Source organism: Falco naumanni, chromosome 12, assembly GCF_017639655.2.
Source record: "Falco naumanni isolate bFalNau1 chromosome 12, bFalNau1.pat, whole genome shotgun sequence".
NCBI lineage: Eukaryota > Metazoa > Chordata > Aves > Falconiformes > Falconidae > Falco > Falco naumanni.
In genome coordinates this window covers 23,529,174-23,554,805 of record NC_054065.1, presented here as the reverse complement: position 1 = coordinate 23,554,805, position 25,632 = coordinate 23,529,174, and the positions used below count along the sequence as shown (strand labels likewise).

General features: G+C 39.3%; 1 long non-coding RNA gene across 1 annotated transcript; it reads right to left on the bottom strand.

Annotated features, from left to right (window-relative positions):
- Positions 1-385: 385 nt before the first annotated feature.
- Positions 386-24,882, bottom strand: LOC121095995. Its single transcript, XR_005830308.1, has 4 exons — positions 24,797-24,882; positions 23,947-24,087; positions 22,728-22,884; positions 386-460 (listed from the first exon to the last, which is right to left on the bottom strand). It is a non-coding gene; the product is annotated as an uncharacterized LOC121095995 (long non-coding RNA).
- Between the last annotated feature and the right edge of the window lie 750 nt (positions 24,883-25,632).

Sequence of the window (25,632 nt, the reverse complement as noted above, 5' to 3'; positions counted from 1 at the left end):
TGCAATCTAATTTCTGATGAAAGATCCCCAGTATGTTTTAGAGTCAGGTGTGTCTCAAAATAGAAAACATGTTCCATTGTTTAAAGGAGTAAGATGTACACTGCTACAGTTTCTCTTCCAATTTATGAATTTCCTAAGTAGCAGTCACATAACAGGCTTTTAAGCATCTTTTCTCAGCTGTATCAATAGTTATTGATTAGGACAAAGGAGAAGGGAATAACATAATCTTTAGAGTTTGATTTTATTTTCCGTAACTTTTTTTAGAAATTTAATTCTTGATGTCTCCTGCATCCTCTCTTCCCCCCACCCCCACCATGGGCTGCAGTATTATGATTATCCCAATTATAAATTTTGAAAAAGGACCCTGATATATTTAGTTCCCTACCTTCAGTTGCTCACAGATTTTCCAAGTTCAGATGTTATTAATTTGAGGCATATTGTTTATATTTGTATTAAATTCCTTAAAAAAAAAAAAAACATAGTTACCCCATATTCTAGAAATCATATCACATAGGAATCTTACACAGAAAAACTGATGTTAGTTGTAGTATTTGTGAAAAGGTCATTATCACAACACTCACCTAACAAAGCAAAGAATACTATTTAAAGTAATCTAGTGATATGGCAGTCATATAACCTTATTCTAAAATTTATGATATATGATTTTAAATATTTGAAGATATGGTGAGTTAAGAGAATGAATGTAACTCTGTCTCTCTCTCTTAAACATTCTGTAATCCACTTGTAAATATATGCATCCACAAAGGAATATTATCATTAGTAAAAGAAAATCTGCCTTGACTTTGGGGACTTAACTTGTAGCCAAACACTTGTGCATGCTTGATTTCCAATCTGCTAACTATAATCCACTCTTTTATGGCCTATAGATGAACTCCTCTAGACAAAAAGAAAATTATCTAAAAAAAACTTTTTATGAAAGCTGTGCTCCATAGAGCTCATTCTCACTCTTATTCAATTAAAAAGGAACTTTTTTTCCTGAATTTTACAGGTTAAGTAATCTGGGCCCAGACTGTGGAAACAGACCCATATGTGATAACATTAAAACAATTATAGTACTCATGTCCAGTCATATGATGTAATTTCTTGGAATTTTCATAGGGAGATGTGCCATATATGAGTCCCTGTGATAGGTACTTTGATAGTTTTGCATACCTAACCTTCACAACTTTCTACCAGAAGGTCTAAAATAGTTAATGTTTTGCTTAAAGCCCTGATGTCTGAAGTCAGACAAATATTTTGGAACACTTTTTTCTCTGATTTCTTTGCCTTTTTGTTTGCAGTGAAGAGCTGGAAATATGAGTTGTAGTTGACAAAGACCAAATAAAATAAGATCATAGTGGTATTTTTAACAACTTAAAAACTTTATACTTACCAAAAGCCTGACAGCTATAATGAATATGTAGATGCAAATTAAAGGAAAATCTGCCTTGAAGAAAGACTTAGCTACATATTATTTGTTAATATGTCACTAGTGCAAGGAGTTCTTTAAAATAGAGAATGTTTTCTATTTTTGTGCATTTTAAGTACAGGATTCCAGCTACTCTGTAAGCAACTGCTTACAGTAACAGCTTTCTCTCTCTCTGTGAAAACAAACATGTAAATGCTGCCACCTAAGAATCAATAAAAATAAAACCTACAGAAAACCAAGCCCCTTGAATTTTAGGTCAAAAATAAGTAAGAAGTTCTTGAACTAAAAGAAGCATCAAAGATGGTCAAAGCAAGTCTGACACAGTGACCTGACAGCATAAATTATCGAGAGAGATTTTCCATGTAGCCTGTGTTTCTGCTCTAATTCTGTTTTGATTGCTTGGCTTTTTTTCTACAGGCAAAAAATTTTCCTGGTGTGCATGTCTACAAAAATGCTTTCAGATGATCAATTCTCTTTACTTAGGCCATTTTTGATCATTTGGCTATTACACAAGCACACAAATTGCCTGTTCTCCTTTCTCATTTCTGCAAGTTGTGTAACTCGTTTCTATGAGCAATTGCCACAACTCTCTGTAAATCTAGTGTGTCTGCACTTTGGTACTGACAATAATTAGGAATGTATGAAATGCGTTCATTTAATATAAGTCAGTTAATTAAAATCTTCGAGTGTAAATCCAGAGTAGGGGAAGAGTCAGCCTCTATGAATCAGAGACTAATTAACAGGTTTTCCTGGAATTCCTAGGGGAATGGGAACTCGGGTGGGTTGTCCCCTGAGAATTAGGGCAGATCAAATTATCTTTTCTTTGATAAAATAATGCAAATCTCATTTGCAGTCCAAGACTATGTAGCTATAACTCTGCTATGTCTCTCACAATCTTCAACTGTAGTCATTTGGATTTTCTAGGAACTGAAAAAATATTACAGCTATTAGGTCTTAGATTCACTTCCATTTTGTCATTACTATTTCCTTCTTTTCTTTTGCCTAGCTTTCTCTCTCCAACCCTGTCCCCAAAAATGTTTTTTCAGGATCTCTTTAATCTCTGCTGTAGAATACTTATATCAAATGGCCCAGAGGGTCTTCATGTCAGATAGGGATATTATAGATTTAAAAAAAAAAAAAACCCAAAACAAAAAAACAACAATAATTAGTTCCATAAGTATATCTACTTTATGAAATGGCTTGGGAATAATTTTTTGTTTAATACCGTATTTTTTCCATTTATATGTAGTTTTTTCCCCTGTGTTGATTCGATTTTCAGTTGTGAATAATTCCCCCAAAAGCCCAAATTATTCATTTCAATAGAGTTCAAGAATATTCTTAAACTCTCAGAATTGCTTTACCTCTTTCTCCTTTTCCATCAAAAACTCGATGAATCAATTCCAAGTTTCTCTTTCTGATGGAATTTTAGAACATGAAAATACAATGTTTTGACTGGCGTACCACAAACACATCTCTCACTCACATGCAATGCATATGCATAGTAATTGATGCTTTTAAGCACAGTAGCAATATATGCCTAACCTTGGAATAGACCCCAGAAGCATTTTCCCTAACGTATCAGACAACCTTTCACTGTGCTATACCAGCTGATAGAAGACAACACAAGAAAACATTCAGTTTCAAATACCTTTTTGGCCTTCTACCCATCAGGCATAAAACTATTGACATTTTGTAATAAATAAAACATATTACACAAATTGCCCTTCTTTGAAGAAGGTAATAAAAGACTTTCCTGTTTCCAAAGCTCAACAAAGTTCAGATGCTTGTCTCACACCTAAGGCATGGAAAACTACCAAAAAGATGAGCAGGAAACGCTTGTCATAAGACAATTAACACAGGCCAGTTACTATAAGTGCTAGGCTAAAGACATTCACTTACTTCCTCATCTGGAGTAACTGGCCTTAATTCCCAGTATCTGAGAAAATGGGCCAACTCCAAACATGGCCCAGGTTTGGAGCCAGCGCACTGGGACAAAGGTGCCCCGAGGGCAAGGGGGTGCTTGCCCATGCAGGCTGCGAGCTCCTGCAGGCTTGGCACCTAAGCACATGGCAAAAGTTGCTTGCTCAAAGTTTCATCCCATGAGCACTCACAGTCTGTTCCAGAGGACAAAAACCCCAATAATCCGTCCTCAACATCTTCCTAAAACCTCTCTCCCTGGCACCTGAAGGTATGCCCTTTTCCTGCTACAACACAGTCAGACAGGTGAGTTTCAGGAATTGCTGCAGTTGATTTTAACTGAATTGCCTAACTGTCCTGAAACAAGAGTAAGGAGCGTTCACATATTGCAGTGAATCAGCTTTCAGTAAGCTGTTGTTTGCTACCTCTTGTCTTCTAGCTATCAGTTCTCAGATGCAACCCCTGGAAATAGTCCTATAGGTGGGCTGTAAACCTGCTAATCAATGAAATATAGAGGCAAATTTAGCATTTCAGCAAGCAAGCCCTAAATGAACTTGGGTAAATAAAACAGTAGTACACTTTTTGGCTGAACCTGTGGCTGTCTTTATTTAAACACCAAATGTTTTCCTTATTTAGACAAAAATATCAACTCTCTTGCCTTGTGAAGATGTAACTTTCCTAGAAGTGTAATGTTTTATGTATTTATATATCAGATATGGCATTTATAGGGATAAATAAAAAGTGCACAACTGCAAGACTGACATTGTTATGTCATTAGCAAAATATTCAAAGTGAGCATTTTTCTTATAAAATCTTGTCAGATTAATTCCATTCCTTTTGAAATTAATGGCAAGGCAGCACTTTGGAAAATTCCCACATACAACTCCTAAGTGTTAGAAATATACACTGTCTTTCTAAACAAAAATCCGTCTCCTTTCAAAGACATATGAATCCCATCTAACCAATCCTTTGTATTCTTTACAGGTTCCATAATGCCTTTCTATTCAATCTCATATCATTTTGCTAAGGTAGTATAGACTCTCTTCTATTCCACGGGTACAAATGCCTGGGCAAAATAAGGTACCTTAACTGCGCCAGCACTGGAAGAATTAGAGATAAAACCGCTCCTGCTTTATATTTCAGTCCCTGACTTACATATCAATTACAGAAAAGTCATGCAATAACTCCAAAATGCCGATCTACTGATACCATTGGAAGGTAAAAGTTTTGATGTATGTACCTTCAACAGCACCACAGGCATAACCGTACTAGTGGCACCACTGACTTGTTTTCACCTAAGAAATGGGAAACAGATCCACAGGAACGGAATTGTGGATTTCAGATGCAAAATTTTATTTTTAAAAGCACGGACATCTGTGTATACATGTTGGCACAAAAAGCATTCTTATACAATAGGAACATCACACTACATTGACACATAACCACAGCTGCAGTGAAAGTAAATGGTGATGAACTCAAAACTGAAGAGAAAATCCTTTTCAGTCAGTGTGACAAGAATTTACAAGATCAAAATGATCGGATATTTAAGTGACTACTTTTTATGTAGAAGGATATCCAGAATTATGTACTTATTATAAAAGTTACAAAATACGTTAAATAATTTGTCGCAATTCTTCATAAAATTTCTGTTCAGTAATATTTAAGATGAGGACTCATATAAAAAGTGTGAAAAGGCCACAGGACTAAGGATTAATATGAAGGAATAGCACAAGAATGCCATAACAGAGTTAGAAAGGCTGAAAGGCAAAATGAGCTTTAAAAGCAATGATTAAAAAAAAAAAAGGCAACCAAGAAAAGGTTCTATTCATACTTCAAAGTTAAGTCAAAAACAAAGGAAAGTACAGATTCACTACTTCACAAGGGAAAAAGAAAAACAACAGAAGACTCGGAGAAGGTTGAAGCCTAAGGTAATAAGATAGACTATGCAATTAACATAGTTTCAGTTTTAACACAGTCTTACTCACTTGCTAAACTGGAGTTCCCCCCCAAGAATAAGACTCCCTATGTCTCCATGGAAAATCTATGTAACTGTGAGGTAAGTATGCTGGCAGTCATGAAGCTGGCGCTAAAATAACATTAGGGCTATGGCCATAAAAAGGTTTGGGAGGGAAACATGAACTGTTACGGCCATTTTACAAGAAAGTGTGGCATACAGATGTATTTGAGGTTTAGGGGAAAGGATAGGAGTATGACAACTTGTGTCTCTAAGGAAAGCACTCTAGTCTTGAATGATATTGCATCAGTCTTAGAAATGGCCTCTTAGCCAACAGTTAGGCGAAGGAATGAGTGTTCATGAAAACAGCTGCCAATTTGAAGGAGAGAATGGAGCATGAAAAGGGAGAAATTTGGGACAGCAACAATCTTATTCTGCCCTGTTTTAGTCTAGCACATCAGCTTTCAGCTGTTTACTGCACTTGTTTTTTCTTATAAGCTCATTCTTCTCCAAAGAACACAGAAACAGCCTTTCCTTAAGCAGCTCATCTCTTCATACATGCTTGCAAACTGCCAACTTCAGCCCAGCCAAGGAGGGATTTTAAGAACTGGATTCTGTTCCTCCGGGAGGAACAGAATGAGATGGATGCTGTCTGCAGCTAGATCTGCAGCAACTTGCTATGCCCAGCAGGTCTGTAGAGATAGGATTAATTTCAAATCTGTGAGGCTATCACTGGAAAGAGACAGTATAACTCAATATCCCTAGCATGAAAATGGAGTTATTGACTGTCCCTTTTCAGAAAGTGTCTAGAACTTTTTTTTTTCAATTATACAAGAGCACACAAGTTTTAGAAAATATGAGTGCTTTTGTATACTTGAGGCAGATGGATAGCTGCTGTGTCTTAGAAAAACAGAGCTGTGTGTTAGAAAAACAATATCCCATAAGCTAATTAAATATTTATTTATCACATAGGTGACACCAGACACTCAAACATCTTCCACATGTTCACATTCAGTTAAGCTGTTTTGCTTGATGATGGGAATGTGACATTAGGAAATGATAATAAGCTGATGAGTGACCGCCATTTGGATAGTATCTCTGGAGCAAGAGCGGCTTCATAAGTTGCTCACATCCTCGCCACCCACTCAGCATTTCTGCCATAAGGCTCAAATCTGCATTGGTATTATAAGAAAGGAGAGAAATCTTACCCAAGAAACATCAACACGTAAATGGGTTGAGCCAAGAGGTAGTCTAATAGTAACATTTCACTTTTAGTCCTGCTGGGCAGTGTATTCCAGATGGTGTGGGTGCTATGAACATCTCTGACTGCCTTTATCTGAAAGAAGTTCTTTGGAAAGGTCAAGATTAGTAGCTCTCTCAGTAGCAGCGTTAAGAAAATCCAAGCCTGCAAGTTGCCTATTATGAAATATAACAATTACATTAATGGACAGCTGTTACAGATGTACCTCAGCCTTTCTAATGTTTTCATAATCATGAGGAACAAAATTACTTCTATTTTCCATGGAGTACATATGTCAGATTTAATGATCTGAAAGATAAGTAAGAACTGAGCTGCTAAATCCATACTAGCATTCAGTATCCATGAAAATCAAAATGTTCTCCATTGCACTTAAACAGAGGGCATTAGATATTTTCAGATCATATCTGAAATGTAATATAATCTTTGCCCAGAAGGCAAAAGGACTAAACAGAAATATTTCCAGGTATTTCTGTACAAAGTATAGAGAATCACTGCCAAAAGGTGAATCTACTTAAATCTGTATCCAAAATACTCAAAAAGACAAAGTACTTCAAAGCTGCTGTGACCTGCATTGTTCTTCCAGGGACTTGTAGACAACCAGGCTTTTATGGGTATTTTGTTTCTATAAATAGAGTGTTGAAAGCCTGGATTTCCTCCTACAAGGAGACAGTGAGACAGGAGGTAGGAGAGAACTTATTCTTCTCCAATTCACCAGGTGAGGGAAGAGTCATACAAAAAATAGATCTTGTTCCTGCTTCTTCTTGTCACATTAGTTCCAGTCAAGAAAGGGTCTTATAAGGATAGCGAGGTGTCCTCCTACTCCTGTGCCACACAGACATACATTTCAAGACCATCAACAATCAGACTTGGATGGGAAGGAAGAAATGCAGGCAAGGATGAATACAAGGACTCCAGTCTACTACATGGACCAGGGCAGGGCAGGAAAACTGCAGAAGCTTTCATGCCTTTTGTCTAACCCAGAGCCTTTATAAGCGAAGATGGTTGCAGTTATCCCAGAGAGGATTGGGGAATATGTTAGAGGGCAACATAAATAACCAAACTCAACCCAAATCTTCTTGCTGTCACCTATTACCAGGACAGGCACAGTTAACCCAGTTCTAGCCTTAGCCTCAACCAGTAACTTTTTCAACAGAAATAAATATGATTTCCCACATTGCTAGAAAGATTTGCAGCAGCTCTGTCACAACACAAGTGGCAAGAAAAAACTGGTCTCCAAGTTCTAGCCTATATCTTTACCCTGATGTTGAATTTACATCTATCTGACCTTCATTCTCACCAGCCTGTCATTTTACATGTTGTTTCTCCATTTGATCCAAAGGTTACCAGACTACCAGAACAAAAAACCTAAATCATCACACATATTCCTAAATCCACTTGAAGGCACTAAATGTAATGAGATAAAATGGTACCTATTACCTTGCATTAAAAACACAAGCACCTAAAAGCATGAAAATTAATAAAGAGCATCAATCTGCTGCCCACAATATAGCCCCATTATACCTATTTCATCATAACACTATTTACTGGCACACCTTCATTGTTTTTAGAATACATAATTTTGTTTTCTTGATGTCAGTAGCTAAAAGTGTTCACTGAAAAGAGTGGAATCTGGATGGAAGGTAAATAGGTTGTATTAAATATTGTTCCTTGGCTTTTGCTGATGTCTAATGGGGAACGAAAGACATGAGGCACATGAACTTGAACCCATAATGCGATGGAGGTTTAACAGAACCAGAAAAAGTAAATCCAAAATACAAGGACCATCAAATGCAGGATGGTCATGTAGTCCAGAGCCAGGGACAAGACTGCTATAAAACAGCTGCTCTACCAAAGATGTTCCAAACTTGCAAACAAATGACCATCCCCACACTAAATTACAGTATTTTCCATAAAGTTTCTATAGCATCTAAGCAGTCAAGTTATGTTTTTAGGAAGGGGGAATGAGTCATCTGGTATTTTATGTCAGGTCATCCAAATCAGAAAACTTAATTTGACCTCTTTAATGTAAGGAAGTTATATTTCAACCTGACCAACCTGAAGTTTTTGCAGCATAAAACTGATCTAACAGATTTGAATAAAAATTCATAAAAATATTTACGATGCAACAATATCAGTCACCTTTGCATTCTCTTTCTTTAAACTAATAATAGACATTTCATAAAGCTGAACATGAAAAACACATTTAAAAACAGCATTCGCAAGTCTGAATTTTACATTCTCACATGCAGGAATTAGGACCTAATCTGAAATCATGCTCTTTTCCAAGTACATGGGAACTGTGCCACTCACTTCATCCTTGCTAGAAAGTCACCCATGTATCCCTTTAACCCAGAGACTGAAACATCAGGGCTGAATTTTGCAGGTTTGCCCTTGCACAGTATTTTTGATTTGTTTTTGTTTAAACAGAACACTTTGCAGGACTAAGAGCCTGCTCATGTTATTGGAACCATCATCCTGAAGGAAGACAAGCAGAGTTTTGAAAGGATTCAGGTAGTATCTGGATAAATACATGAGAGCTGAAACCTGAAGATGGATTTCGCATGCTGAAAGAAAATAGATCAAATTGAATTATTCATCCAGCTCGAAACATTGATTAAATCCATAGCTGGTGGCTGAGGGCTCAAGCCAACACAGATTTACAACTGAATAAAATTTAGTACCAGAAATAGTTCCATCAGTAGTGTTTGCAGAGCAGGCTGCAGTTTCCTTTTCTCTCATTTTTGAGATGCACTCAGTTAACAGCTTGTTATCTTGCTTACGGAAGAGAGGGGGAGAAGAGGACTTAACATTTTTCTAACCTGCAGTTCAAAGACAATAGATGCCTCTCTGCTTTTACAAAAAGGGAATTTTCTATAAAATTGTCTTTAATTTTTTCGCAATATAGAAGTATATAAATACAGGAAGTATCTGGAGCTATGTTTTTAAGACCATGTTAACTAACAATCAATGACGATGGATAGTTTGTTTAAATTCTTGAATCTGTGATAGGCGCAGGCAGAAGTTACTTTCTGTCTTTAAGTTGGCCACCTCGGAGTAGTTGCTATTGCAGCTGTGAAGTATTAGGTCAAGGCCACTGTAGGAAGCAAGATATCTGACTTGATCAGTCAATAGTCTAATGTGATTCAAAGACTCTTTGAATCACATTAGACAAAGTCCCTATCTCCTATAAAACCTGCAGAAATATAAATGTTACACTAGTAGATCTGATAAAATCAGGCTACTATCATGGTCTGTTTCTAATGCAGACTGCTCCTGGTGCATCAAGCATTAAAAACTCAGTCATATAAAATGGTCCTTAAAAGATACATCTTGCTGTTTATGTTCTGCCTATCAAGAGTTTTGTTAAGAGAAGCCAGGTACTGATGAAATGTCATGGCTTTGCAGGCTCCCTTTTTCCTGACGACTAGTTCTTCTGAAGTCTAGTCTGTCAAACTGGAGGAGCAAGAGGCAGCAGAATCCATTGCAAAGTGCTGTGATTTCTGTACCAGCAGAATGTATGCGTATACGTAATTCATACTGAAATGACATTTGGCATGTCACATGCTTCCCTGTGTTGTTGAGGGCACAAAAATAAACCAACAGGAGGCATACTTGTTTTTTCAATACAGAAAAAAGAAAATGTCAGACTTGACATGTACATTAGAGCTTTCCAAAGGATAAGATTCTCTAGGTCAGTTCTCCTCTTATTTACATTTGTTTTTCTGTTGGCAGAATTATATTTGCTCAATTGGAATCTCTTGATTTACTCAAGTGTGAGAGCAAAACAATCTGATTCCTCTGTCTGTTCCAAATCAGCATTGTTGTGATACTCCCAATTCTTTCAACACTTCTACAATTTTGAAAAAACACCTCGGTCTTCCAAAAATTGGTCTTCTTTAATCTGTTTTATCTTGGTCAAGTTCCAAGCTTCATGTTGCTAATACTACCTCATTTCAAAATAAGGCTTTGTACATTTTTTCAGCTCATAACCTTCCTTAATATAATTGCTATAATTGTACTTTAGCAAGAGCACTTGAATGGCTGAGAAAAATATCTTATTAAATCTATGATAAAGTAGGGACTGAGCAATTATACCCTGGAAGGGGAAAAAAATCACCAGCAACTGCACATTACAAAGGTTGCAGAGTGCCTTGATGAGCTGACTGTGGCTCCCTGATCGATGAACAGCAGTAGATATGCATAAAAGAGTGTGGGTGCCTCGAGCGTGTCTCTGCCTTCGGTTAAGTCAGAGAAAAGGGAAAATAAATTGCTTTACAGAAACCCACTCTCTTGCCTGGACTGATAGGCATACAAAATAAATAATATACATTAAACATAAGTAAGTGGAATGCCCAGTATGTGTCTTCAAATAGTCTGTGTTTCAGCATATTCATCCAAATCAATCTCCTGTGCTATTTCTCTGGAGCTATTTATCACAGGGCAAATGTAGCTCACTATTAACTTGTATTCTCACCTGAACCAAATCAGCGACAGTATCTGTGAAAACCTAGGACTGAGATCCAGTCCCTTAATCACTCGTGGAGAAGTGGCACAGTTTCAGATGAAAGGGTATTCAGCCACCCTAACCAGAAGTGAGCAAGGAGATTACTACAAGTAGCAGAAAACATGTCCCAATGGCAGAAGACACCAATAATGATATAAGTTCCCTCTGCAACTATACAGTCTTTGCAAGCACTCCACCTATTTCCTAGATACCGTCGGACAAGCAGACATCAAGCCTACACAACTTCAGCTGCCACAAATGTGGAAAAAACTCAATCATAAGAATTCAACAGGAAAGGATAGCTGTGAGAATCTGCAGAACACAAGAATCACAGTAGAACACTTCTCACTCTTTTTAATGTCTGTATAGACCAGTGCCCAGACTGCAAAACACTCCCAAAGAACAGTGCCTAGAAACGGCATTAGTACCTGCAGTTTCTAGTAGAGTACCCCAGTCTTTGTAACTGGTGTTTTTTAAGGGCTACATGGCAAATATGGATGCAAACTTTGCCCAGTATAAGAAGGCGATGCGAAAACAGCACAGAAGAACAAGTGTTTAAGGTTTAGGGAAATAAAATGTTATAGAATTTTGGAGGGGGATGGGGTTTTGTTTCTTTGTTTGGGGAATAAATAAAATCAGATGATAGATAACTGACATTTGAGCTCTTCCGTGTTAATCCTTCTTTAAATGTACCCACTGATTTCTTACATGCATTCTGCTGTGTTTCATAGAAATCCTATGCCAATATTATTCATCTATAGTGGGCTACATTTTACCTACTGCTATAGCAACAAGTCCCCCAGTTCTCTCTCCTCCAATAATTCCCAGAGGAAACTGTAATTTTCAGCAACACATAAGTTGTTTTCTATAGTTACAACTTATTGGTCATGGTTATATGCTCCATCAATGGCACAACTCCACTAACCAGAGAACAAGGTACCAATACTGAGTTCCTCGGAGAAAAATCCACATTTGTGTTGGTAAAAATTATTGAGTCAATGTCTGTATCTAAGGCAATTCTACTCCTTGCTACTGTAACACACAGAAATTCCTATTAAATCACTCCTGTAGCTAAAAACTTAAACACTATGGTGACTCAAGGAAATGAAGGATAAAATTTTCACACCTGTTACATGTCAGCAATGGAAGACCCATTCCTGCCAGTTCTTTCATCAGTATCTTTCCATTACTGTGTCCTTCCAAAATGATAAATAAATCCCTGTGAAAAAAAACACATTGGGAACTGGTTCTTTTAGATTTTACTATTTGCAAAGCTATATATCAGATTCATCTCTTTTTAGCCCAACTTGTTCCAGTGTGCAACTGTGACCTGACACAGATATCACAAAACCTAAAAGTAGCAGATTTTATCAATGCATGGTCAATAAGAAGCATTGGCCCAAAATAAAATCAGCATGCTTTCGGCTGCATCCTGCCTTAAAACTCAAGAGCCCAAGCAACTTCTGGACCATCACAATTTAGTGGACAACTCTCGTTCTCTTGCACTCTCCACTCCTTGTTTCCCTCCACATGACCTTGCAGATGTTCCCACGGAAAGTTATCCTAAAACAAGTCAATTATCATCTAGGAACTTATATCTGGAACACACCCCTTTTGTGCATGGATACAGTTCAAGGTGATCAGCGCACTGTAGCACAGCCCTGTACTGTAAGAAGCTCTTCTGTTTGCAATAAGATCAAAGGTATCTTGGCTTTGCCATTTAGAAATCTAGATACTGATTAAAATTCTGGAACACTCTGACAACAGCTGCTTTAAACAGAAGTTACCAGATGGTAATATTTGTGTGGGTACCATGTCGTCTGGTAAGGAACAAGCTAATGATGCACAAAATGCTTTGGTGCACATCCTTCAAGCAGTAAACTTAAAAGTGATATGAGGCTTCATACAAGGACTCATGTACACGGCTTTGCAAGTATGTGTGATACAAATAATTTTTACCAATACAAGTATACAGGTAAGGAGCCACAAAGTTATTTGGCACATGAGGGTTTTTGGGATTAAAATGAGTATCAGCCTTCAAAATGACTAATGTTTATGAACTTCTGCATAAATTTGCAGAAAGCTATAGATCATCCTTTAGATGTATTGCAGTTATGATGGTGGGGGGGTTTTATATTCCAAATATAAAAATCCAGCAGTTATATGGAGATTACAGCACAGGTCTCTCCCAGTCATATTTTGGAAATGGAACACGATGACAGCCTAAAACCCAAAATCCAACTAAGCCTGTCAAGTTTAAGAAAAACCACCAGAAAACTCAGGAAAAACTGTTCATGGGTTATCATCAACACAAACAAGACTAGAGCTGTTCCCTACAAGAAACAACTTGGCATTTCAGGCAGCTAATTTCAGAGCTATCTGCTGTATGTATATGCATAACAGGCTCTGATTAAACTCCTTTGGTATGAATGATAAAATTGATAATAGAAAAATGACAGGAACAGTAAGACTGCAGAGGTCCTCAAACTTTTTAAACAGGGGGCTGGCGTGCGGATGAAGTGGCAGGCAGTCATCTGCGGCTGCTTGGTTTCCCCACCACCACCCCCGGCGAGGGCGGGGGGGTGTCTGTAAATACTGGGGGGCAGATTGAGGAACCTGGGGGGCCGTATCCGGCCCACAGGCCATAGTTTGAGGACCCCTGAGTAAGAGGATTCCTTGCACTGGTCTTGCAAGGACTGTGAAGACTCTGGAGGCTCAAATCATCATCAATATCCTGGTTTTTTTATCTACTGAACAAATCCACAGAGCATCGCTCACACAGAAATAAAAGTAACGGTATCTATTAAATTGTGGGCTATTTCAAGAAATACATGGTTGTGGTCTGCATTTCCACTCTTACTCTAGAGTTCATGCACTATATGCAAAACTAAAAATAGACCTTCACATGCACCTTGATTTCATTTTTTCATTCAACCCTTGAGCAATACAAAAATAGGAACCTATTTAAAGTATATACTTTTACACAGCAGGGCTCAGTTGGAATCTCCCTGAAAATCATGTTGGACAGGTACCCTGCTGATATAAATTGCAGTGCTGAAACCTTTATCAAAGAACACAGAATAATGCTGAGTAATTAATTCAACATTTTTGTGTGCTGGAAAGCTCACTGAATTTATTTTTTGTTTTGTTTTACTGAAAATTAAGTGTAGCAGGCTTGCTTTGAATTAAATAGTCTACTTCTCATAAAATATTTTTTTCATAAAACAAAAGAAGCCTGCTGACAAATAACAGATAACTAAAGTTTGATCAAGGTCAGATAAATTCTGTTCTTAAGTACCTCTGTAAAACACAAACGTATTACTCATTAGGACTCTTAGGAAAGAGTCCCTCAAGTAAGCATATGCCAAAAAATCAACTATTTAAAGTAAATGAGCAAAATTCTCTACAAATGGTCTAAGTCAGTGACTCTGGTGATCACCCTTTGTTCCTCTATCTTGCTATTTAGGACTTCTGACAAAGAAATCAGAGTGATATTTGTTGTCCCTAGAAATTTAAGACAGAATAATCACATCAAAACATATCAACTTATTTATGTATTTTTTTATTTGTTCTGTTGGACAATTTCTCCAGGACAACTATTATATTCAATATCCTCAGTATATTAGCATCCTGCAGTAATGTATTTAAGTTGGGCATGTTTATTATATTTATTAGCCAATGGACAAAAATAACAGAATGAGATGTAATAGAACACATACATCTTGTATGTAGTTAGCAAGCAATATATTTAATTGTTTCTCCTTCATTTTTGTTGATTTAAATGAAAGTAAACAACAGATTCTAAATCAAATACAATTTACTTATTACAGACCAAATTCTTTTCCAGGGATCTGAGCAACCCTGAACTTTAAGTATTACTGTAGCCCTAGAAGTTTACTGTAGCAACAGTGAGGCATTCCCACTGGACTGCATCTGTATGCCTGCATTGGGGAAGAGAGGAGTGTCCTACACAGCCCTGTGTCCATCAGGAAGAAGAATATGGTCACATAATGTCCTGCCTACATGTTGAATGTGGCACTGACATATGAAGAAACTTGGTCCATGTACTCTCTTGATTTTCCCAACACCTGAAGCATGAGAGAAGCTCTTGCACAAGAGTGAAAAGCCAAAGTGCAACTGTGCTGTCTGGAATAAGCTAGGGGACTAGACAAAAGTAAGTGAGAGCTACAACTTGCCCAGAGTGCCAATGAGAGAAGACCAGGGGCTCAGCATCAGCTGAGGTCACCATCACGGTCCACCACTCCTGATGTGAAGCTGTCAGATCAAGGATGCGAAAAAGTGGCATACCGCATAGCCTATTCCCATACACAGAGGGGAAAGGATGCAGCTCCTGAAAACTTTCACATTTGCTCAGACTAAAGGTTCAGCTCAGTACATGGAACAGAGTAAGCAAAAATCATGTCTCTTGGCAGACCCTTACAGGTCTACCACAACACAGTTACCTGTCACTGTTTTACCCTGACTTATTCCATCAACACTTCTACTTTCTTCAGAGATGGGTTTAAGCCACAAACTGCACATGCAGCTCTAAATTCCCCTGAATTTTCAGATGAAGAGAAGTGCCAGGAATTTAAAATTTATTTTCCCGTAGCTGGGAAATTATTCTTACAAAACAATAGTTCTCTCCTGTCCAAATACAGTAAGTGAGCACACGTTTTATTCTCCTAAAATGTGCACAATTGTACAACTAAGCTGTTTCTATGCTGTTTACTTGTCATGATTTCACTTTCATCACATTCACATACTGAAGTATTCAGCTGACAGAACAACTGGCTTTCTTTTTAAACAGTGGATGAAGAGCTATGAAAGTAGAGAAAAAGTGAATCTGACACAATGTTGGAATTTAGATACATGATCAAATATCTAAAATGCTAAAGGATCTTAGGGCCTAAGGAGCTTTTTTTGTCTCCTGAATTATCACTGGACTTTTCTAAATGTTACGTGGAACTGGGATTGGAGACAACACAAAAAGTCATTTAGATTAGGCATTGCAGTCTTCAAATAAAATGTAGATGAAAATTATAGAAACTCTGGAGGTCATCCTACTGTCATTAAAACAGATTGCAAACCTGCTGCAAGACAGAGGGAGCAGGAGCCAGCTATCTGGTAAGTTATTAAATATAGAGCCCTATTTAAAAGTATGCAATTTCTTCAATACTCAATCTTCAAAGCAATCTGTCATACACTATGTAGTTAACCTTCATAATATAAGCATTGTATCTGCACTTTGAAAATAGAGTAACTAGGGATAATTTAGCGATCCTCTAGCAAAAGTGGTGTAACTGTGCCTCAGGAGCTGCCTCATTCTTTCTGGCTTTGCCTAAATGTCAGTATCAGGATTTTAAAAAAGAATTTCTTGGCTTCTCTTCTCAGGACAATATCCAAAACACTATCTCACTTTCTATGCTGCATGAAAACAGAATTAAAATAACAGCAGTATCTTCCACCTTGTACCATGTATACCATTTTGAAAGTATTTCCTGTAACTCTATCCAAGCTCAACGAAAAGCACCTACGATCTGAAGCAGAAAGTATCAAGTATAGTGACTCCCCAAGGTCACACCGTCACTAGTTTTATTACACCTGTGCTGCACAGCCCGCTGAAGTAGTTACCCCATAGGCTAACTTCTGGAGAAATTTCTGCTTTTGCAAATCTATTGTTGTTCGCATGCAACAATATCAGTCATATAAGGCTTGCCAACCTTTTGATCATCTCTACACCCTGTGGGTAGACAAGTACAATTAACACAACTCAATCCCTTAAGTCAAAACTGCTGAGATCCAAGAATTTCATATTTTTCTAATAGCGAATCCATCTTTAACCTGCAGTACTGGAACATGAATTGAATATAAAGTAGGCATAATACCTTAACAAATATCCTAGATTAACATTTCAATTACTGTTACTACATCAACAACAAAGAAAAATTAATAAAATAACTGCAGGATTAAGCAGTTATGGTCTAACATTTCTAGTCTTACTATGATTTGTTCAAACCCATTACAGGTACTTACACATCCCAGTTCTCCAAGAAGTAGAATGCAACACATTTTTGTTCAAAGATAATGTGTTATAACAGGAAGCATTCCTAGTGATGCACAGGTCCTAACAAAACCAGCAGCTGGACAGAACAGAGGCAGTGTGTTCCTTAAAGACATTTAGCAAATGGGATTTCCATGTCAATCTGCACCTGCCATTTTTAAGTGACCCCTCTTGACCCTCCACAAGAATAGGCAAATAGTGTTAGATGTTTCATAGGGGTTTTGACACAAATGTCTTCAGGTAAACATAACCATGCTAAACATGTTTAACAGATTAATAAAAAATAAGATCCCTCATATTATAAAGATGCCGATAGGGGTTTTCATTTTGCTTATCTCTGTTATCAAGTACAAACTCAACCTCAGCATGAATCTGGCATGACAAATTAAGATAACGACAACAGCTTCCTTTAAATTACTTGTTTCCCACTCTGTTTAAACCAGTAAATTGCATTTAAATGTGTCTTTCAAGGTGGGGTATTCCATATCTTGTTAAAAGCCTCTGATTCACTTCAGGATCCCTTTATAGCTTCCTGTGTAGGTAAGCAGGGTTTAGCACAAACAAAAGCCCAACTCCAAATATAGGCAGTTGTGTTTAGCACTGTGTTTGTTACCACATTAATTTCCTGCATTCCTGTTCCAACATGAATGTCATTTCCCAGTGCAGAGAAGCCTCAGTTGTAGACAGTTTACAGAGATCAGCCTCAGGCCACTAATACTCTGGAACAGAAATGTTATTCTTTCCTTGGAGACCCATGCCATCTCTGGAATGAAGGCTGATTTTTCAGCACACAAATGAGGATGCTAAGTGTACTTCTTGGAGGAGGGATTCCTGAAATTTTCCCAGGGATGGGGAAGATTATTCTTTCTGTGGTATCAGTACTGGAATTACATATTTTCAGAAGCACAGGAATGACTTCGGGGAGTGATAAGTTCTTCTCCTTTACTTCCCACTACCACCTAGCAGTTCCTGACCCTTTGCCTTGCTCTTGGCAGGCTCATCACTCTTTATCCCCTTATTTAAAATTGTGAGCAAGGAAAGAATGTTTTATCACTGCCAAGGAGGAGTGGCTGCACAGGGCGTAGGGAAGGCAACACAAAGGAAGGAAAAAGCTGTGTGGGTAGGTGTGGTTTTGGTTTCCTATCTATGCAATAGTCTATGAAGCTTCACGCTACAGCAGCATCTCATAGCACATATTGCCTCATGTAGAATTAAATCATTTTTTTTAATTTGGAAACTTAACAATCAGCAAGAATGCTAGCTGGCAGTACACAGCAGCTCCTTCATCCAAGGAAGGATTCTCATCTCCAAGAAGGACATATTCCTTCTGCTGTCAGTGAGCCATTTTCTACTTTGTGCCAAAGAGTCTGCAGAAAGTCTGTCAGTCAAGACGAAACACACAGATTCAAAAACATAGCGTACACTTGGCCATACCATTCCCCACAGTCAGCTACAGAACTGAGGGAAAAACATATAGCATCTGTGGAGGATATGTGAGAAAAGGTGATTTCCAGTTCACCAGCGTGTGTGAACAGGTAGGAGAGATGTATTGCTTCTACTATCCTGAATGCACCTCACCCCCACACCCATCTGCACACATATCCATAGAAACCAGTGCTGACCCACAACACAACATGCTGCACTGCACCCTTTACATATTCATTTGGGATATGCCAAGAATGATCCCTACCCATCCTCCTTATACAGCATCACGTGTGGGACTGTCCCTTTCTCACAATGCCATTGTTACAGTTCTGGTCTTTCCTAAGCTCTCCTGCTTTTCACAGTCCCTCTGCAGATATCATTGTATCATTGCAATTGCCCTAGGGCAGCCATTCTTACCTTCACATCTTGCATCAGGGTCTTCACCAGCAGCAGCTGACATAGCTCATGTGATTCATGATCATAAGCCATGCATATCATATGTAGCACTCGTATGGTTGGGAAGAAGCCTTACTTGGAAACAGAACAGTGAAGAGACAGAGATGGATGTACCATTCATCTCAGACATGTCTGGAGGTACATGTTGCTGCAACAGATTTACAAGTAAATCAACTTCTTTTTTTTCCAATTTGTTTTCAGTGTTCAGGGTTATTTTTGGCTAAGAATGTTATTCTTTGAGTGTCTGAGCTCCTCTGGAGGCTTCTTCTTCCTGTGAACCATGGACTGGTTCACTGAGCAGCCTCCAAGTCCTGTGTGGTAAGCTATCAGTTCCAAGAAGAATGAGTCAAGTGTTTGCCCACATGAAATTCATTCCCTGTTATTTTAGGAAGAGGCAGAGAGGCTCATAACTCATTCTCATCACTGCTGGGAAGCAATCACCAGGTCTCTTGCACAATGCAGTGAACAAGGCTTTCATAGAGATTTAGGCAACATAATGTTACAGCCAAGGTAACACATGACATGGCAATGCCATGGAATGTGCTCTTGTAACGCAAATTGAACACTTCAAAAGATATCCCTGCACTTCATCAGGGATCGTCCATCTGCATCCAGGTTGAGATTTGTTGAAAACATTATAAAATAGATTCTGCTAATTATTTTTAAACTTGTTAATGAAATAATTGCATTACTAACAATGACAGTAATAATTTGAATTGTCAATACTATGGATTAAATCCCACAGATGTGCATCAGGATCTAAGCCGATCACTTCCTTTGAATGTGAAGGGTTTGGAATCCCTGGGTCATGGATCTCATTTTGGAAAGGTGAAGCTCAATCTGCAAACCCATGCTTGATCTTGCCTTTCTCTAAAGAAAGGCTGAATCTATATCAATCCTTTCCTTAGCTGTGCAGATGTATCTTCTGCAGTGAACACAGAAGAGCAATGCTCAGGAGGGTCTCAGGGAATGTTAAATCCTCTACTCCAAGCCCAGATTGACAACGGGCCTGAAGAGTCACATGAAATCTCCTTTATCAGGCTGCAAACTTGTATCAAGTGCCACTGCAGAGACTAAATTATTGCAGTGATCCATATGGCTGGTGGACGGGTTCATCTAGGTTGAGGTACTTTATAACTGTAATGCCTAATTACCTTTATGACTTCAGGACCTGTAGAATCCACCAGCCCTGCTTATGAAGTCCATGTCATGAGTAAAGGTACTGATAGTGTACCTCCAAACATGGCTTAAAGAACAGAATTTTTGCACCAATTCCCAAATCCTGCTTTCTGTTACAGAGTTGCATTCAGTCATGTAGTTTTCCTATGAAGGACTGAGGGACAGTGTCTGCTTTACAGACGCATGACAGAACAGTAAATAGCACAGAATACAATGCCATATAAAAAGAAAGTGGCAAGTGGTCACTGTAGCTGAGACTGAGGTTAAATTTCTTTCTAAAGCTTCTCTGTCAACAAGCTATTTAAGGCTTGCCTCTATATTTTTATCCTTCCTGCTGGTTTGAGTTTCTGGATCATTACTGCAAATTAATGATAAAGATATTAGTAAGACAGACTTCCTTCCAGTGGTTGGAAACATGTATTTTAGAAACATGTTCCTCTACCAGTTTATTGCAGCCAGAAATTAAAGGTTTCCAAGAATCAAATCAAGCTATTTATATATTAGATGAGAAACAGAAGGGATAGATTTTACTTTTAAAATTTCAGCAACAAGAGCAACTTATAACTGTGCCATTAAGATGTACTCTGGAGAAAAATGAGCAGATGTAAGTATATTTATAAGTACCCATCAGTTTAGCTTGGTTAGGAGTGAGAATGCAGATTTTGTATGTTGCACGTAAAAAAGATGATGATGGAAATAATCTCAGCAGCAGCTTAATTGTGCAGTCTTTATGTTGTGCTTGAACTTGCAAGATGCACAATCTCCACTAATGTTCACAGGGCAGTGTAAGCACTGGCAGTTGGTATGTTCTCTAAAGAAGTAAAACTTGTGCATTAGAGATGCTCTTAAGAGGATGACCTCCTCCCTAAGTGATACTTTTCAATTCCTGTACTGTAGCTTTCACCTAATAGTTTGAATCTCACACTGATTCAAATGTGATCCTTTGCTAATGCGACTACTTCAGAATGTAAGAGGTATGTTGGTTAAACTCATGTGACTGCAGCTTCCTGGAAATAAAATTTAGAATAGTAAAGCCACAGAAAACTGCAAACTCCAAACACATTACAGTACACCCAGCTTATAACAATATCCCCTGAAAGACACACAGAGGGAAAGCAAGCAAAGGACCAAAGGATAACATGAATTAGTACAAAAACCCTACAGATATATGAAGATTGGCAAAGGCTGGGAGAATTCAGTTATTTCTGACATTTATAATTCTGAAAATTAGGCTCCAAAGCCTCTAAGGAGTTTTTGCAGCACAACTACATTTGAAGTCTTAGTCTTGATGTTTGTTTTTACTACAGCATTGTCTGCCGTGGTTGGAGTAGCCCTAGTCACCAAGATGGTGACTAAAGAATGTTGTAAGGCAGCTAGAGAAGCATTTTACACATCTTTCCTTTCAATAATTCTGCAACAGGGAGACTGTCACAGATGAGTTTAGGATTTAAAATGGAATAGCATCTCTTTTTTGCCTCTTTTACCAATTCGTTTGGATGCACCATATGCAAGCAGGGGAAAAATCCCTGGTATTGATCTGCTTGTGCTTTTAAGATAGAGGATGGGTCAGAGGGAAGTAGAGGGGAGGAGAGGGAGAGAGAGGCGGGGGGAGAGAGAGGGAGGGAGGAAGAAAGGGCAAGCTGGTTAATGTTTTTCTTTCAGCTTGTTTTTATGAGTCACTCCACTAAGTATTTGCATTAGCAGGTCTCCTGCTGCTGCTAGATCATTCAACTGTTTGTTTAGTTGCTGTGCCTCTTGAGAAGTCCAACACCGAATTTTTATACATCTTCCTTGTACTTTACTAATGAATTAAATCTTCAAAAAACAAATAACTTCCCATCAGTGTGGTCCCTATGGCAGTAGCAGTCCCCCCAAACTCAGTACTATTACCCACTTGATGTAAAGGTTACAGAACCAGATGAGTGATATTTTTTGTTGCTTCTTCATATGTTGTCTCCTGACCAAGTTGTACCAGAAAAAGTGAAAATAACAACGTAACCGGAATGTCACAATATTCAAGTTTAAAGTTGCTTAAATCTTGAACAACATTTGCAAACCCAAACACTGAGTATAATTTTGGTCAAATCACTTTGAAAGAATTGTATTTCTTCAGGTATGAGACTAATATTGCTCAGAAACACATCAGATCAGAACCTACATATGCAATAAGACTGACATTGCCTTATTCCTACAGAATAGGGTCTTAAAAAATTTTTACTACTGAGTTATACAAGAGCAGGTCTGTAAGCAAAACTCTATCACAGCCAGCATCAAAAGAAGCTGCTAAGTCAAAGGAAAGCAAAGGATGAAAACAGCAGACAGCTTTTCTGTCTTTATGAGGATAACTACAAATTTTCTGTTTGACCTCCTTTACCTCTTGCTTATTCTTCAACATTCTGAATTTCTGTAACAGTTTGCTTTCAACAAACATTTTTTTGTATTCCCTTTTCAAGAGTACCACTATAAGAGACATTAATTAAATACAAGCTAGAAACCTGCCTGTTATGAGTAAAAGGCAATAAAAGCATCAGAACTTACCTGTTCACAGAGAAGGATGGTTCAGACAAGAGATCCACTCTATGTAAGAGACTGGGTCCCAAGAGGAGCATTTGTAAAGGAAGCTCTTCAAAATAGCTCTATATCTTCTGCATAAGGTGTTTGTTTTGTTTTTCCTTGTCTTCAGTCAAAACAATGACTGATAGGAGAAAAGGGGATGTTTAAAAGGATGTAAAAGCCTTGTCTTGGTTCTAAAAGAATCAGCACAATAAGAGCAACTTTTCTTGATTGCAGGTTTATAATCTACGCAACTTTCTCTCAAGCACAGTCCAACCCCAATGAGCAACCGTGTATAAATGGTATCTTCTTACTTACTACATCTGTTCCCTGTGTGAATTTGGACACGCGTGCGCTGACTTCAGTAATCAAAATACTGCGTTTTTGAGTTACTTGTTATTCTTGCTACGCCAAGATAACTGAGGGAGTATGAGCTACAGCTTTTGTCTATCATCAACAGAACTATGGGATAATTAAAGGACTAGTCAGTTATTTGTATGCAAATTAACTGCCTAGGGGAAATTTAAAGCTCAGCTTGCCCTTCAGAACATTTATCACCTGTAGAGATCTGCTAGAAGACATGAAGCTAGAAGATAAAAATGTTTTGTTGCTTGATTTAATTTGAAGACTTTTAGGGAAAGAAAGTCTGCCTTCCACTTGCCACCTGGGCATATTTTATTTTGAAGTGGCTGGAAACATTAAACACAATTTTCTCAAGCTGGAAGTTAAATCTCCTTCCTGTATAACCATGGTTTTATTCTAGATACATTCTTGCCCTATATGCTGCTTAGGCTCAAAACAGAGTTTAGAGAGGGGATGTCACTGTGATGGCTCTGAACAGCAGTGTCTCTGCTTAATACTGACACCAAGACAGTGTTACAACTTGTGTTCTGCAACTTATACTATTTTCCAGAGCATGGTATTGATGTTTAAATTTATTTACCTATACACAAAGAGCACCAATGATCAGCATGTTTTACTTGGAATGTCCTTCCTTATCTCTTGCTCTACAGCAGGTGAAACTTACTAGCTAAAACAAAGATGTTCCTTTGGAGTGGTTAGGGCACACTCAATAAGAGTATAAAATAACTAGCAGTCAATTAAAACATTCCTTCAGGTGAAGTGCTAAAACACTGTCTGGACTCTGAGAAAGCTAGATTTAATCCGTGCTAATAATCCCATGAAGGATTTGTTTCAAAATTACCTGAGCCTATGCAGCTAATTTGCCTATGGTATAGTCTTCTTGCCTGACACTGTGGCTTGTAACTCTTCCACTGTGGGCTCCTCAGTTCCCGTTCTGCTCTGTAACGCAGCTTCTTAACAGCTTCTTTTGGAGCTGCATAATCTGAAAGGCAGGAGACAAAGAGGTCTGGATAAACATTTTTAAAGAACTGCAGAAAATATCAGAGTAGTGCTCACATGAAGTCTAATTTATCCTCTGGTCACTTAGTGTGGGTAATGGACTCCGGTGATGGAATGTGCGTGCCCTGGGCTATACACTGGTTCATTACGCACGTGCAGCTCCCTTTAAGTTTAATGTGAATTTAACATACCAAGGAAAGGGAGGACGTACCATTCAGGGTGAATGCATGTCCTCAAAAAAGCTAATGAACTCCTACAATAATGCCTGTTTCTAAGATAATGTTAAATATTGGATAATGATAACTAAGCACTTTTATGACTGATATATACACGTCAATTGTTCGTCTCCATCAGTAGTGTGTTAGTGACAGCACAGAAAGATGTTTTTCTACCAGCTCTTTACTCACTCTTAACATTAAATGTGTGGGGAGAATTATTGCTTCCAAGATGTTATTTTTTACAGTACCTTCGAAGCAGCACGTGGCTGGGGAGCGCTCCGTGCTAGCGGGCCAGGCAGACGGTCAGTATCGCCCACCTGGTCACCACGGCCCTTCTGCACCTCAGAGCCTCGCGGAGGGTCCTGGCCGCGGCCTGGCCAGGCGTCAGCGGGCACATGGCCGCTCTTGCAGCCACAGCCCTGCGCTGAGGGTCTGAGTATTGCCTCTGATGTGCCAACACATTTTATGGCTCACCTTTTGATACATGTTTCTGAAAGTGCTCGGGGTGATGCACTCGCTGGCTGCCCGGCCGCAGCCCGCACACGCTTCGCCAGCCTTTGCCGCCCAGGCCCTCCTGAGAGCCACGGCTCTAAAAATAAGACGGGAGAGCTATAAATAGGAGCCGCTGAAATAGGTTTCAAAATGCCCCGTCAAGCCGCTGCTGCGGAGGGGAAGGAGGGGAGGGGGAGGCAGGGCGGGCGAGGTGGCCGCGGGGCAGCGGGGAGGGCGGCCGCGGCGGGCCGGGAGGGCAAGGGGAGCGGCGGCCCGGCCCTGCGGCTCCTCCCCGGGCAGCCGCGGTTGCCAGGCGGATCCCCCCGGGCCGGCGGCCGCCGCTGTGCGGGTCTGGGGCCGCGGGAGCCGAGCGGGCTGCCCACCGCCCGCCAGGTGAGGGCCACCCGCGCCGCCCGGGGGGGTCGTGAGGGGACGCGAGGGCCGCCCCAGGCTGCGGGGGGGGCAGCTGGGTCTCAGGGTGCCGGGGTCAACGCTGCTCGGTGGAGCCCGGCGGCGGGACCAAAGGCCGTGGGCACAAACCGAAACACGGGAGGGTCTCGCTGAAGGTGGGGAATCACATTTTCCTGTGAGGGTGACAGAGCACCGGCACAGGCTGCCCAGTGGAGTCTCCATCCTTGGTGACATTCGCCAGCCACCTGGACATGGCCCAGAGCAGGGGGTGGGAGCAGGTGGCATCAGAGGGCCCTTCCCGCCTCTCCCACCCACGATTCTGTGAAATCCTGTAGAGCCCCACTCAGAAGTACCACAGGTGAGGGTCCTCCTTTGCTTAAAACTTCCCAGGATTGTGCTCAAATTTA